Raw genomic sequence first — 17,306 nt, 5'->3', positions numbered from 1 at the left:
CCCACAGAAGAGCCAATTTCATTAACTAGGGTTGCCAGGTGTTGGCAAAATGTCCACAACAACCTCATGTCAAAAAACACACAAAAGACCTGAATCTAGCCTTAAAAATCTGGGCATTAGAAAAGGGAGACACATTTTCTTCTTTTTCTCAGCCTATACCCTCACCTAATCCTCTCTGCCAGTCTTTGCAATACATCTTACAGTAGAAATGGTTCTGTACATCACAGATACATTGTCTGCACTTACACTTTGCCTTTATTTTGCAGAAAATATATTAGATTTAATTCTAATTATTTGCCATAAAACAAGATCTTGGCAGCGGCAGAGTATTTTCAAACCAGCCCATTCTGGGAATCCTGCCATTAACTGTCAACTCCGGTGCTCCTCGTTCACAGAAATGTTCATATAGCGAGCATGGGGCAGCATGATTGATGCCCCAGTGGGTCTCTATTAATACTTGTTGCGGTTCTCATTTTTGACCACTGGGTTCAACAATTACTTGGTGGCACTAAATGGGGTGCTGAGCATGCCACCCCATGATTGTGTAACATCTAAAAATTAGCAAATCATAGAAACATCAGTGGTTGTTACATATAATTATGCCACATATGGCTGTTAAATGCAAGAATCCTTGTTCAAGAGGATAATGGCTTGGGGAAAGATGCTGTTTCAGTTTCAGAGTCCTTAGGGTTTTATCACTCAGTCTCCCCTGAGAGGCGAACCACTGGTAGACAGAATGGCCCAGGTGAGGGGTGTACATTAAAAAAACTATTTTCATGACCATGTCAGAAAACAAGGTTAATTTTTAAAGGATGATTGGTTCAAGAGCTGTTTATGAGATGTGATCCTGAATTTAACCTAAACCAGAGCAGGTTAGCTGTGTAGCATACAGTAAGTTACCCTGGTGATATAACCTTGTGAAAAACTAAACCAGTCCCATAAGCCAGAAAATCCAGGGAAAGATCAAAGTAAGCTCAAAGATAGCTCAAATAGCTCATGAGCCAGGCCCCAGGAGGGATATAGCTCTACAGAGATTCGGGTTTTCCCTTTTCTAACATACCAAAGTGAGCCTGTGAAGGCCCTAGTATTTAGCTGATTAGTCAAATCAAGTGTGCTAAATGAAGTAGAATAGTAAACTCTGCAGTGCTGTGGACATCTCTGCTCTACACATTCTTCATTCTCACACTCTGATACAGGTTCAACCTTCTAATCCTTACAGGATTTTGTTCCAATGTAAGAGCATGTATGTTCTTTTTAGCAAAATGGCACCTAACATTTTAAGTGACATAGTAGTGTATTCCTCTTTGGTCTTCTCATCATAGGCTTTGATACACATCCTGGATAGTGCTATTGACTTGTTTAAAGACTTTCCTTTATGACTGAGAACATTCTTGAATTTTAATGTTGAATGAGAGATCTTAAAAAAATTGTAATCACTATCAGTAGCTTCTAGTTGGAACTATTATGGTTGAGCATTATTGTAAGGGTCTTATGCATAAGAAGGCTGTGATGCAAATTTTTATGGACACACACATATACACACTGATAGATAGGCAGCTGAAGTTTTGTTCAATTGTTTCAGGTCCATAATGAGCTGCTGGTCTCATGCCATGTCTCTTCCAAAAAAAAAAAATGCAAGCATGGCAAAGAGAAAAAAGTAAAATTCTTGCTTGTCAATATACTGAAGTATTTCGTTCAAACCAAGGAACACAAAAATGTTGTTTTGTCTATTGTCTTTTAGTCTAATTTATACTTTCTTTGAACATGTTCTTAGTACATTGACTTCTAATTTCTCCTCCAAAAATATTTGGAAAAAATGGATGATCACGTATACTCATTTATGTTCATCCGTGATTGTATTTCACATATGCCTTCTCAGTCATATTATGGATGTGCTGCTGAGGTAGGCATAAGCCCTTGTTGATATAATGTTCTTTGTATTTTTGTTACGACTGGTTGTGCTGTTGTTCGTGGTTTCAGAAAAGTCCAGAAAATAAACAGCAAATATGATGATGTATGAAAATGAAACCTTATTTAGACATGGTCTGCAAAGTGTGGACTTTAATTAATTATATCTCATGTTGGCCTTCATTACCAGCACTAACACCATTTTAAATGTGGCTTATATTTCATTATATATCAAAAACAGTATAAAAAATCCCCTCAATGTATACCTATATTTCACACTGGTGACTTGCCTGTTTCCTGTGCTTCCTAGCAGTTGAACTACTATATTACCCATGATTCCCAGTCAACTTCTAGGTCAGCTGACAGACCCATGCTTGGTCCCATGACCAATCCCTAGGCTCCTTGTCAACCTATCCACTCTCTCAATCACCAAACTTACTGATTACACACATTTGACTGGTATGCCTGTATAAACTCTGAACTGTGTGCTGTCGCTGAACTGGATATCTATGCTTGTCTGTTGGGTTTTGATCTTGAGCTTGTTAAGTTTGGATTAATGCCTGTTTTTTTTTTTTCATGGCTTTTGATTATTGCATGTCCCTCCTGTTTTTTTTTTTTTGCTTTGTGTTTCTTTTAGTAACTGTTACCTTGCACTTTCATCCCTTTGTCTGTGAAGTCAACTGAGTCCAATCCAAATCCAATCGAAAGACATGAATAATCCATTTATTAGTCCATTCAAACAGAAGACTTATTGCAGAGCAAAGAATTTCAAGTTCGATTTATTGAAAGGTTAAACAGAGTATGCGGGTTGGAATTTAGCTGGGGTTGGCATGCAACTAATATTTCAGAATGATATTGGAGATGGATGATTCTTCTTCCTTTCTGTTTAATAAGGTCAGACAGACTGAACTGACCTATTTGCCAAATTGACAGGACTCACAAGCTTCTTGTTGTTGTGGTAACATGGACACTAAATGCCGTGCCAGTGTTTAATCATGTGCATAAATTTAATTTGGAGTATATGTAATATTACATGACAAAAATAATTGCATGGGAACACTGACACTTCTTTGGTGCTCATGTTGAAAGACAACATCAAAAGGCTCCATATGCAAATGATACGCATAGAATAAAGTCAAGACCTTCTGTTAGCTCTCATGAACATGAGCTAATGACAGACAGCTGGCCAACAAACAACAAAAGCATTTGTTCAGTTACATCTAGTCTTCTCGACCGGTAGCACTGCATTTAAATGCCATATACTGTACTTGTATATACTTTAGATGTAAATACCTGATATTTTGTACAAAGTAATGCGGAAGTTCTACACACACACACACACACACACACACACACACACACACCCACTTCTTCAGTGAATAAGGATTTTATTGTTCTCAGCATTTTAAAGGTGTTCTACTTGCATAAAAGCTTTAAGCATTTCCCAGCAGGACAAAGTGCAGAATCCTTAAGGGTGCTAGATTTAACCTTTTTTCTTGGATTAATTTCAAATTTAATATACTGAGGTCCAGAGGCAAAAACAGCAGTAACCGTGTTCCTGTAAGTTTCTTCCTGCACTCCTGCAATTAAAAAAGGTTAAATCTAGGGTTAATGTTTTTGACCCTCAGGAGGAACTGTGTAAAGAAAAAAAAATGCCAAATAGAATTCCTTTAGGAAGCTACAAACCCTTAACTATGCAAAGAATCCTTGAGGAATCTTTTCTTGCTCACACTTTAGAGGTCCTTCACTAAAAGACTCTATCATGAGGAGCACATAAAGCACTACGGCTTCTTTATGTAAAAGCTCTTCTATTGTTATTACCAGATCTAACTTGAGTACTATCATTCAGATTTCACGTCTTTGGGAAGCACTGAGACAGGCATTGATAAATAAGCATGGAGATCTTTCCTCCCAGCAGCTTACAGCTGTGACACTGAATGATGGCTCTAATCATTGGGTTTATTTCTGTGGTCTTTTATGGAAGGCACTGAGAACAAGAGTGCAGGGTGACAGCAAGCCAAAGATCAGTCACAAAGGACATAAACCCCCCCCCCAAAAAACATCAGTCACAAAAATGACACAAAAAAGATTCATCAACTTCATATTTCTAAGGGGAGGTCTTCCCACACACTAATTATACATTTTATTTTAACAATGTACTAGCACAAAGGACATTCATTTGGGCTGATTGACAAAAATCAACGGAAGGAAGAGTGTAGGAAGATAAATAGTTCTCTTTTATCTTACAGGTAAAACATGACAAGAAATGAATGATGGCAGAAATGCTTCAGTTATCTTACGTCTTCATTGCTTTTAATCTCCATTGTTCAAGCTATTATGTCCCTTTATTTCTGGATTTCGGGATGTGAGCATACTGTCGTCAGTAGCGACTCGTGACCAATGATTTGGGTGGGGCATGATGATATTAAATAAAGACACAGCCTCAAACAAAAATAAGTCGTGAGGCTATCATACTTGACTTATGCTATAGGCTAGTGTCTGGTGAATTTTTAGAGTAACCCTGTAATCGGCTGTTGAGAGTCTACAAGAGAAACTAACTATGTACACCAGTTTTCAATGAGATAACAGAAAGATAGTCTTGTTTAAAAGCCTAACAAAAAGTCAAACTGTACAATTCCCTTAGTCGATCAAACTGACACATCTCTGACATAACACTGTGTCCTTACTGTTTAATTTGCCTCATTTGTGAAGAAATTTAACTCGTTGATCTTTTAGTTTCTGGTTGCTGATAAATGCTCTCTAAAGACATATTAACACTTTAACAACCTAGCTAGTTACATATGATGTAGATTAAAGTTTCTAATCAGTTGCATAACATCTAGAAAGGCAAGCAAATGATTGGAACATCAGCTTTTTTTTTACCACAGCATGGCTGAATGCTCGAATCTCATTGGTCAGAAGGTGAGCATTATTTTAGTATAATAGTACAGGTAGTTCTGGCTGTAACATGAACAATAGATTTATATTAATGTGCTCGTTCTATTATGTTGTTATTTCTATAGTAACTGCTCATGTCTCTGCCCTGTCAACACTAACCAAACTTCAGCATCTATAAGCTTATGTATGCAGAAGAGGGCATTTAGCAGATGGGACTGGCTTCATGTGTTGTATAGAAGCATCGTCCCTGGTATGTAGCTGTGGTGTAATAGGGGAGGATTAGCTATTGGGTGGAAATTGCCAATTGATCAAATTGGGTTAAAAAGATATCATTTTCAAAATTACTTATAATTGTGTTGAGAGCAGCTGTCTTATAAACATAATTCTTTTAGGAAATGCTCCAGTAGTTAAACAGCTGGCACATGGTATTGAACAAACAAGACATATTTGGTCCTGAATCTCTTTAAGCTCCAGACAGTAAGGTAATTGAAAATAAAAAAAAAAACCTCAACCCAGCTAATTGGCACAATATTCAATTTTTCCTACAGTTGTCGATTCTTTCGGCTGCTCCCGTAAGGGGCCACCACAGCGGATCATTGGTCTGTGTGGTTGATTGGGACAGGTTTTACATCGGATGCCCTTCCTGACACAACCCTCCCATTTTAACTGGGCTTGGTACCGGCACTGAGAGTACACTCGAACCCGGGCCGCGGCAGTGAGAGCACGCAATCCTTAACCACCAGGGACACCAAGTTCTCCTACAGTACTCTAAATTATTGATTATACATTATAATGACATATCATAGACTTTAAACCACAATGCAAATTAAGTTTGCTTATTCAGATCTCTTATTGCCTTGACTTCCTGTTACATCTATACCAGAGACATTTGAACCAAAGGAACCGAAACAAGCTCCGACAGGCAGGAATCCATTCTGTCTCGTAGCTTACGAACCCAATTTCCAGAGCCATCAGAGCTTGACCCAAGGATCATATACGACAGAATTTAACATGGAGTATTTTTTCGCTACCCTAGTGAAAAAAAAAGTATACTTGTAGCCCGACTAATTATCAGTATAGTTTAAGTGTGTTAATGATTAGTCAACTTGAAGTGTGCTATTTTGGAACAACTAATTTTGTGCTAAGTATATTTTAGTTGTAATTAAATTGTAGTAAAGCATAACTTTAAGTGTATTTAGTGTACTTTTATGTGCTAAATTGGAACAACTTCAAGTATACTTAGTACACTTTAAGTATATGCCTGTGTATGATAATTGCATGTTTGATTAGTGATATTAAAGTGTACTTTTTTGTATTACAAGTACATTACAAATTAATTAAGAGTGTCTTCAAAACACTCAAGCAATATACCATAAATATATTATTTTTGAGTAAAAATATGCTAATTTTTTCCCCCAATGCTGAATGCACTTCTTGTCAGGGTCATTGCAATAAATGTAACTTCGATAACAGACATCTGTATTTCAACCCAGTGGCATGATAACACCGGCCCTCGCGGTCAAAAACAGACCGGCCCCCGGGAATCCTCCCGCTGCTCCCGATTAGCCAACCCGGGCCTGTACCACCCGTCACTTACCGTGCTCGCCATCACTGACCAACAATTTTTACTGTTGCCTTTGGCAGTAAAACTTTTTGTCGGGTTGTTCACCGAGTTTCTGCCTCTTCTTTTCCCTGAAATCTCCGTCGTGCCCTTTTCCAACATCGCGGGCATCTCGAGGCACAGCACCGAACTTTAGCAACGTCTCTCTCTCTCTCTCACACGACTAGCTAGCTAGCTAACAGGCTAAGCTAACTGGAGACTGAGATGATGGCTAATTCGCGGCCTCGCTGTCAAAAACAAGAAGTGTGAATAGCAAATTTAAAAAATGCACAGATCCCCTCAGACAAGAGCACAAACAGTTAAACATCAACTACCAAGTGTGTAAACTGCAACGCTGCCTTTATAAATAGCTAGCTCTATGAAGTTAGCAATACCAAGCCAACTAAGTTCCCCGAACAATATTAAGTCTATCGGATTAGCTAGAAGGTTAACTGTTAGCACTCTGTAAGCTTCAGCCACAGCACTGATAGCGAGCTAAGCAGAATAGCATCGGCTAATGCTAATTTAATTGCTCATTTCGCCCAAAATTCATCTGAAACATTTCAAAAACACATTCGATAAAAGGTTACTTTCCTGTAGAACACATTGTGTTCGTATGGTGTGCTGTTGGTATAAAATTAGTCATGGATTGATGTTTATACATTGGACCTCTCTGTGACATTGTATACATTTATTAAAATACTTAAATCACAATTACATGAGTAGCCTTTTGTGCAGTGCATATACTTTATTTAAAAATGTTAAATGGGCTTTCAACACGTTTATCATGTGTTTTATTACTTTCTGAAAGCAGTAATGAAGTGAATTGCAAGCAGGAAGAAGTCCACTTAAAAATTACTCCAAAATTTAACTTAAAGTATACTACAACTTCAGTTTATTTAATAATGTACTTTGAAAGTATACATTCAATGCATTGTTACAATGGACATTTTCAGCACACAGTTAAAAATAATACTAAAATATATTTATATAAAGTGCAAATAAATACACTTTAAAAAAAAATAAACAAAACTTTCAATTCAAGTATATTTTTATAAAATATATTTTTAGAAAATATACTAAATTACAATTATTTTAAAGTGTGTTAAAAGTTGTATGGTAAAAATAGGTAAAAGCATGGTGGTAATACACTTTTTCTATATTTAAAGTTAGTACAATTTTTGTTAGTATATTTGCAATGTACTTTTGAAACAGGAAATATATTACAAATACAATAAAGTATACTTTTTTTTCACTAGGGTAATTCTGAGTGTGGGACCAAACAAATCTTTCACTCCTCCCCCATGCTCAGTCTCTCACACACACACACACACACACACACACACATACATACTGTATATATGTATATAAGATCTTATACAGTGGTCGTAAAAGCACCTCGGTTTTTAATTGTTTTAAATGTACAAATTATATCACATCACAACAAATGTGCTTAAATTTGAACAATGATAGAAATAGTGCAGAATCTTGAGTACAAGTTACTGAACAATTCATGTCTGTTTTAAATTTCTAAAAATGTTTTCTATCAGCTTTTTATTATCATTGTTTAATATGTAATAAAGGCTGGTGGAGCCAAGGGAAGCTCTGAAAGACACACACGCTCCCTTTAAAGTGTCACAGATGCTGATAATTTATCAACCGTTTTCTTATTTAGATTTATTCTTATTTAGAATTATTAACTCCCAAAAGCCATCTCTTCTGTATCTTTGTTTCAGTTCGTTCTCACAGATGATGCTATCCTGAGCTGAATGTAAAACAAGCGGGACATGATGCTGTGAGTTGTTTTTGTGAAGTGTAATCAGTATATCTAATCAGATTTGTGACAAAGCGGAGGCAAACGTTGCTGCTAGACACTCTCATCCCAACTCTTTGGTTTTAGGCCTACGTGTGATTGTGTGATAGCAGTGTTTGATCAGATTAGCGATGGTGGACTCATTTTGTGAGGCGTGAGTCAACTGACAATATAACAGTGCGCATATAAGAACGTCTGATAGAGAGATAGTACATTGTACTGCTATGTAGGAAACATCTGCAGTATATGTTAGTTTCATTTATTCACTTGACACAATACTTTATTGTAAATTTCACATAGTTTTATTATAATATGAGACTCTGTATATGTCTGTATGTATTTATTTTGTATTATACATTATAAATGGACAGATCTGGTCATAGCTAGAAGAAACACATCATATTTTGAGCACTGTTAAACATAATATAAAAATATTCAAATTTTAAGGAAAAATACCTAAACAGGAAAGACTGTGACCAAACAGCTTTTATAACAAAAATTAATACACCCACTGCCAAAAATCATATCTAAGCAAGTGAAAATATGGTCAAATGTATTTAATATTTCTTATTATGAGATTAGAAACCAAATATAATATAATTCAGCCTGTTTTTAGATGCTTTTTTAACTTTTTTATTGGTAGATAATTTTGCTAGTTCTTTCTAGAAATGAATGCTTAAAATAATAATAAAAAAGTTCTATTAGCTTTTAGCTTTTTTAGCATATACAGTCATGGGAAAAAGAAAATACACCCTCTTTCAATTCTATGATTTTTTTTTTTTTAATCAGGGCCTAAATAGCAATTGTGTGGTCCGCACCAACTTCTATAAACAAACAAATAACCTCAGGTGACAACAAAAAAACACAAAAGATTTCATTTTTTCCCCAAAAAGTAAACCATCATTTAGAAATCAGGTGGAGAAATAAATAAGTACGCCCTATAATTCAGTAACACGTAGAACCACGTGTAGCAACAATAACTTGAAGTAAATGTTTTCTGTAGGAGTTTATCAGTCTCTCATCATTTTGGAGAAATTTTGGTCCACTCTTCTTTACAACATTGCTTCAGTTCATTCGCATATGAGGGCATTCCTTTATGTATAGTGAGAATGCTAATAAAACAAGACTTCAAATTAGTAAAAATATCTAAGAAGTAGGCCTAATGGTCAGATATTCGGTTTATTGTAATCTGTAATCTTATAATAGAAAATACTAGATAAATCTCAATATACTATATATATTCCAAATGTTTTCATTTGGTAAGATATGATTTTTCTCTGCTGATTCTGACTTGGCAATATATAGTAAGTTCTTAACAGCTCAGGCTGGTACAGCTCTACATGCTTCCTATTAATCCTTTGCCTGAAATTATTGCTTAATGCTTATTTAAGGAAATGCAATACTGTCACAGTACTGTGGATAACAATGAATCGATATTTCTAAATCATCTTGGATAGACTATGGATAGACTATATTATAATTACATTTGCAATGTTTGCAGCATTCCTACCCTGCCTTTGTCCTGGATCTGTAATATGTGTAGTGCTTTTGCCAATTCTTGCAAGTATCAGCTCCTTTACTGAGCTGTGTTAGCAGATTCCAGGTTGTTTTTTTTTTTTTTTTTTTTTTTTGGTTTTGACCTTATCCTCTGTGTTTTGACTCTAGATTATGATGATGGATTTGCCTTGGGTAACCTTGTCTACTTTCACTCAAGAATTGGATTCAAATAAGAAGAAAACTTCATCCAATAGCCTCTGGCTTTCAGAGTGTCAGGAACCTGCAATTGCTGGAGTTTTACTGCATTCAGGTATCAGAAAATTGGTCTGCTTCATCAGAAACAGTTACAAAATGCAAATACTACTACATTTCATTGAATGATCAGCCAATTATAGTGTTTCCACTGAATCAGTAGCACATACCACTAGTGTTCAACATGCTCCTCTTCTGCTTAGCCCCTTTTCTCCACTGTCACACACTTTGTCCATGGCCACAACACAATGGTCTAACTCTTCCTGCTTTGAACCACTACTATTCAACCGTGAACTTGGAAAATGTATCTTATTGAAGTGATTTCTCCTGTCATGTCCTCCATATGGTTTACATATTCTAGATAAATCACTCTGACAACCAAGCAGCAGTCAGAAAAGTGCCTAGGGCAAGACATGTTGACTCCTGCTGAAAATAACACTTACAATGCCTCATCATGAAAACAGTGGAGCCAGCCATATGTTAGATGCTTACAAATGTAAGACAAATGAAGAATTAATGGCCAGCATATATCTCTCAGCTCCTCTGAGAGAAATAAATGGGCATTTTGATGGGAAAACAGAGGCGTGATGGTAAAATCACCTGTCATGGTGGATTGCTTCTGGGTAGAGAGAAATTAGAAACCCAAGCCATAACATAATCTGATTATCTATGGTGTGAATCATAGGCTTTATTAGGCACGTAATGTAAAAGGAAGCCGTCTACTGTTATCTGTCAAATAGACTATGGCAGGGATCACTGAATTTTGACTGCAGTTGCATAATATTTTATATTTTAACCAGAACAAAATTGATTGCTGGGGAATGGTATCATGCCTGGTACTTGTTTGCATCACCAATGATCACTGAGAGAGAGCATGCATAAATTTAATAAATATTTCCTCAATGACGTGATCGCTCAGGAATGCCATACTTCTTTTTCAGGAGTGCGATCTCATGAAAAAATGTGTACAAAGTCAAAGTGTTTTTGGAATTCATTTGCTTACATGTGAATGGAGTTGTAAGAAAAGTTAGAAATGCAAACCTCGCCCCAATCCTAAGTTGCTTTTTACAAACTGTTACAAATCTTTAAGAAAACAGCACAAACCCTGCTCCATTTAAAAGAAGATGGAGTCAAACTGGATTGCAATGAAGTGATGAAACCAGCTGATGAAATATCAGTGGAATAATGTTCTGTATGGCCCTAGAATACAATTCAGTTTGCTTTTACTAGCTGTAAAAATTATTGTTGATATTGTTTATATTATTGTTTTTATATAATGTAAATATAATAGAATTGTTAAATATTAAAACCTATTGCTATGTGATTTGCTATTATGCTTTTTTTTTTTTTTTAGTTTACTTGCCTCAATTTTGTAGAATACCTTTTTAGTAAATATTTACATACACTCCAACACTGGACAGTTGAAGATTGGAAAAAGTTTTGGTGTTGTGCATTCTGAGATGCTTTTCTGTTCATGACGGTTGTAAAGAGTGGTTATTTGAGTTACTGTAGCCTTCTTGTCAGCTCGAACCAGAGTAGCCGTTCTCGTCCATCCTCTCTCATGAACAAGGCCTTTCTGCCTGCAGTTCTGTTGCCCACTGGATGTTTTTTGCACCATTCTGTGTAATCTATAGAAACATATCAGCAATTTCTGAAACACTCACACCAGCCTGTCTGGCACAAACAACCATGCCTTGCTCAAAGTCCCTGAGATCACATTTTTCCCCCATTCTGATGTATGATGTGAACATTAACTGAAGCTCTTGACCTGCATCTGCATGATTTTATGCATTGTGCTGCAGCCACATGATTGGCTGACTGGATCATTGCATGAATGTGCAGGTGTACAGGTGTTCCTAATAAAGTGGACAGAGAGTGTCTATCCCATCTGTAATTCTGAAAATCTCAGCAGAATCTCATTTTGTTGAGCTGCTTAAGAAAATGCTCTAAAATATCTTGACAGACTAATTTAGGACCTTGATGAAAGAGCTACTTAGGATAACTACCAGTGACGCCTCATCATGTATTTGATGAGAGGGCTAAAATCTAATGTCTATCAATATCTTGACACTGAAACAATGTATGAAATCATGATTTCTAATTTTTTTTTTTTTTACAGTGTTTCAAGTCTGTAATGCTCCACTGGGTTCATGCTATGTTTCCTCTGAATAGCAAACATGATAAACAAAAACAAAAACTATTTCATTCAGACCAAAAAACACAAAATGGCTCTGTTGTCTGTCCTTTTGTGTAAATTTGTACTTTATTTGGACAATGTGTGCTTAGTCTGTCTACTTTTAATTGCTCCTCAAAAGGTAGCCATGAGCCTTCTCAATCACGGCTGGGGACATGTTATGAATGTGTCAGCAACACGGGTTGAAAAATATCAGCCCCAGTGGAGAATAAATCTAGGGGGTAATCATCTGACACAACAATAAAAAAAATCCTTTATTTAGCCAGGAAAGTCCCATTGAGATACAAGAGCTCTTCTTCCAGGGAGTCCTGGACAATCACCGATAGGCCGCATGAATCTACAGTATCGGCTAGAAAGAAATCAGCCGCAGCTTTGTTTCTTCATACCATTCTGTATATTTTTCTTAAATCATACCATTCTGTATATTTTTCCACTGGTGGATGCTAAAATGAACCCTTATACTAATGTCTTTTTATCTTTGAAACACTTAGCCATGCTAGCCCATTTATACCAGCTGTCCCCCTATATCTGTGTTTTAATACTTTAACGCTTGTCCCTTGGGCTAATTTTTTTAATGGCAGGGCTAATTTTTATGCTTTTTTTTCACACAGGCTAGGCCACCATAGATTTCAACAGAGGCTAATTATTTAAAGCACCAGCGACAATACAAAGCGATATTACACATTTGTAAGTTGGTTAACTTTAGTTAAACTCATCAATAGTACTGTCACCAGTGACATAGAACCTCACACCCACTACAGTCACAGCCAGGACACATGATGGATTGCTGTCTGCCAGGCAGCTCTCTGCAAACACAGTAGACGCGCATCTAACAAATGCCAAACCATCCCTAGAGTTAATCCTCCTAGCATTTTAGTCAACAACTCTCCTCTCTCCCTATTGGCCTAAATTTAAATCATTTGTCATTATGCACAGTTCACCTTGTTATATATTGCACCTAACTCCCATTTATGCATGGTGTTTGCCATCAGTGTGATATATATTTTCTGGTAAGATAAATGGAGGCTATTTACCATTGTATTGATCTAGTGATTTAGGGTAATGAAAATAAATTGCTCTGTTGGCAGAGGAGGATTTTCTCATAGAGTCAGTAGCTGCTGAACTTTGCAAATAGATCTCATCTGGATATGAAATTTGTAAAATAGTCTGCTGTAACTTTGATACACCCAACACACTGTTGTCTTTTGTATTGCCTTGTAATGACTCAGTTAATTATGGGTGTTAAAACTGTTCTGGGGAAAAATAATAAATATGGGAAATCAAAATATGACATCAATTTGCACAGTGATATTTACATCCAGCCAAGAATTATAGGTCTATAAAATGAATTCTTGTTACATGAGGCAGTTTTGTGAATAAACTTTATGTAATTACTTGTATTACACAGTTCTGGTGTAATTAGCAAAATACTGAGCATGTCTTTTCCTTAAAAAATATAAAAGTTTGATGAATCCTAGCAGTACAGCTGGCTACAAAATTTTACACATGCTTTGAAAGGATCAAGCTTTGATGGTCGTAAACGTATCATCATGGCGAAATAATTGAGTCACTTTGAAAGCCCAAGAAAATCCTTACTTTCAGAAGCAAATGTTGAATAAAGGCATTTCAGTGCAGCACAGCATACAGTATGCGCCATATGAGATATTCATGAAGATACGAAGAACAATCAAAATGCAGCATTTGGCTTGCCATCTGGATGTGAATAAGCAACGATGATACGTACAATTTAATGAGTATGATGAAGCAAGCGCAACTCATGTGAAACTACTCAGTCAGACAAAGACTATCATTGAGGTTGGTAATTTTATAAACAGCAGCATTTTCTTAAACTTGTATATTCTGTTTGACAGGAAGAGAAAGTCGGTTGATGCAATACAAATCTTCTTACAACCTGATGTAATGTGTGAACACAAACTGAAGTTAGTTTGTTAAAGTTTTGTAAAGTTTGCCATTCCTAATATTCATGGTTTGATTTCAGGGATTCCAGGGGATATCATTGACCTAGTTTCTGAAAAAAAAAAATTTAATATGGAATAAAACATTACGGGTTGTGTTGTTATAGGAAAATAATCAACGACAGTTTTGTGTTGTAGCTTGACATCAAGAAGAGCCAATACCACCCCAGAGTTTATTATTTTCCTTTAACAGTATGTCCTGAACTATTTCATTCCTGTTATACTACAGCAATTTCCCAACAATTTTTATTTTATTATCAGTTATTATTTAAATAATGCCACGTTGTATTTTTATCAGTTTGTAGTTATGTTTAATGTTGTAGAACCTCTGTGAACTAACACTTTACTTCCTGTAATTACTTACTTATTTTTCGTAACAGTTATAAACATCCGTTCCCTCGTGCTGCATCACAGGGCAGTGTAACACACTTGGAGGAAAGTGCTATCTACCCTCTTCTGCATACATGAGCTCGCAGATTCCTGCAATTGGTTGCAACACCTTGATTGATGGAGAAAAAGATTCAAGATTCAAGATTTAAGATCTTTACTGTCATATGTACTTTGGTACAATGAAATTCTTATTTTGTTTTTTTCCTCGCGAGAAAGACAGGGTAGAAGGGTAACAAAAAAATAAATTACAAAGACAATAAAAATACAAAAAATATACAATAAGGAACAAGACAAGAAGAATAATAAAAGTAAACAATACACAATAGCAAAAGTCAGTTTACAGTCTGGATAAGAGAACCCATATGCAATAAGAACAGTTAACAGTAAAAGGTTTCACAGTATAATGAAGCAGTGCAAGTAAGGATAAAGTGGCAGTAGTGTAAAGTGGCAGTGCAAAGTGTAGTGTTTAAAGTGACAATGTTTATTAATCCAATTAGTATGAGGTGTGTGTATGATAGTCCATTTGGTAAGGTGCAGGGTGTAATTGAGCAGGGGTATGCCATCCCTCCCACACTGAAAGCATGGCCAGTTTAGATGGCTGTGGCATCATTGGCATTCAAACTTACGATCTCCTGATGATATCACGAATGCTTTCCTGTTGGTGCCACTTGAGAACCACTGCTTATAATAGCATTTCTCATGGCAGAACTTAAAAAAACACATCTGCAGTAACCGAAGTAATAAAGATTGAGCTGAAGCTTGAGCCAGTCTTAGAAACCAACTATATAATAAAATCTCACTCAAGTGCCTGAAAAGAGTCATTGATTTAAAATCATGGTCTTATATTTTCACAAAACCATTAAATATTTTTGACACACTTCACCATCATCATCTCAAGTGCTCATTCTTCTTTATATTTGGCAACTATGATGACAAGATAGAAATGGAAGAAATCAAATAGCATTGATGTCAGAGAGGGGAATCTTAGGGTGCAGATGTGCCACATCTTCCCAGTACTTCACATACAAGGCTCACATACTCTCAGGACTTATTTGAGAATATCTATCTGAAGAAGCTCTTTCTTCCAGGCTCTTACATTTTCAGAAAGACATTGACATGTAGCTTGGTTCTTTTTTGATCCTCTTCTGAGCTTCAAAGATTATCTCCACCATTTTTATTCATATGTCCTCATCAGAGATTCTTTCACCTTCATCAGTGCCTCTCAGGGACTCGACTCTGAGGATCCTTCTTTAGTAACAGTAATATGGATTTCTAGGTCTCCTACTGTGCCTCGTTTCCTGTTCACTCAAGCATGATGCAGTGTGTGGTGTGTGTGCTCACGGATAAAAATACAAGTCACCCATACAAATACAGTTTCAAAGTTAGAGGGATAGGTCCCTTTTGCCTTTTCAACTACAGGCTTGTGGATTATGGCCAAGTCGTTTCTAGAACACTTTTTGGGTTTTTGTGCTATGTGTTAGACAGGAGTGACCCCCCTGTGGGTCCTAGTTTGGTCTTATTGCTGCAGTTCATTAGTGTTATGACACTGACAAAAGTAATGACATACACTATATGATTAAAAGTATGTGGACACTTGACCATCACACCCATATGTGCCCATTCCAAAACCATGGCCATTAACATGGTGTCGGTTCCACTTCCACTCTTGTGGGAAGGCTTTCCACTAGATTTTGGAATGTGGCTGTGGGGATTTGTGACCATTCAGCCACAAGAGTAAGGATTATAGTAAAGAGTAAAGATTAATGAGGTCAGGCACTGATGTTGTGAAGTGAGGAGGCCTGGTGCGTACTCGGCGTTCCAATGAGGTCAGAGCTCGGGCCACTCGAGTTGTACCACATCAACCTTAACAAACCATGTCTTTATGGAGCTTGCTTTGTGCACGGGGGCACTGTCATGCGGGAACAGGTTTGGGCCTCTTAGTTCTAGTGAAGGGAAACTGTAATGCTACAGTCTACAAAGACATAATGGACAATTGTTTGCTTCCATCTTAGTGGCAAAAGTTTGGCGAAGAACCACAAGTGTCCACATACTTTTGGCCATATTACTACTTGTATTATAAATAGTGTTTCCTTTGTTGGACACAAGACATAAGTCTTATGCCATTTGTGGTACTGGGATGTATTACTTGACAGCTTAAATAAGTATATTAGAGTTTGTTTTCTTTGTTTGCTTTGCCACAGAATGTCACACATGAGAAAATATTACATAGACTTATCTTGCAATTGCTTTGCATAACTTTTTATCTCTAATTTTTTTTATCCTGCAGTTGTAAGTTACTATCTCACATTTGCAACTTTTTCTCTCAGCTGTGAGTTAGTGTGTTACTGCTTATTAGGCTATCCCTTACTGCTAACCAAGCCACACCAACACTATAGACACGCTATCCTGTTCAGCCTAAGAAATTCTGCCAGAGTGGCCAGTTCCCGCTCAAGAGAATACTTCAGGTAGGTTATATTTCTTGTAAACACACTGCTGCATATGCTTGTATTGGTGTGGTTTGATTATTAGCAACAAAAGTACTAAGTCACAAATGTGTGATATTAACAAGTAATTGCCAGAAAAAGTCACAGTTGCATAAAAACAACTCACATTTATGAGAAGTTATAACTGTGCAATATTAACTCTCAATTGTAAGATAAAAGTCATTATTGTGAGATAAATCTGACTAATTTTCTCATATTTGCTGGAAACAAACTTCCATAGAATTGAATGTGGAATGTGAGTGAATGTCATGTCAAAAGTCTGGAGAAATGTTCC

At 36.5% G+C, this 17,306-nt stretch overlaps 1 long non-coding RNA gene across 1 annotated transcript in view; it reads left to right on the top strand.

Moving 5' to 3' along the window:
• The first annotated feature begins 1,144 nt into the window (after positions 1-1,144).
• The window catches only part of LOC113541785 (uncharacterized), a 39,444-nt gene continuing 23,282 nt past the window's right edge, over positions 1,145-17,306 (top strand). Inside the window, exons 1-3 of the long non-coding RNA XR_003404207.3 lie at positions 1,145-1,233; positions 8,143-8,201; positions 9,885-10,026. This is a non-coding gene — a long non-coding RNA (uncharacterized LOC113541785). The remainder of the gene's footprint in view (positions 1,234-8,142; positions 8,202-9,884; positions 10,027-17,306) is intronic.

This window comes from Pangasianodon hypophthalmus, chromosome 15, assembly GCF_027358585.1.
Source record: "Pangasianodon hypophthalmus isolate fPanHyp1 chromosome 15, fPanHyp1.pri, whole genome shotgun sequence".
In the NCBI taxonomy this organism is placed as follows: Eukaryota; Metazoa; Chordata; class Actinopteri; order Siluriformes; family Pangasiidae; genus Pangasianodon; species Pangasianodon hypophthalmus.
The sequence above is the reverse complement of the archived record's forward strand: the minus strand, read 5'-3'. Positions and strand labels throughout refer to the sequence as shown.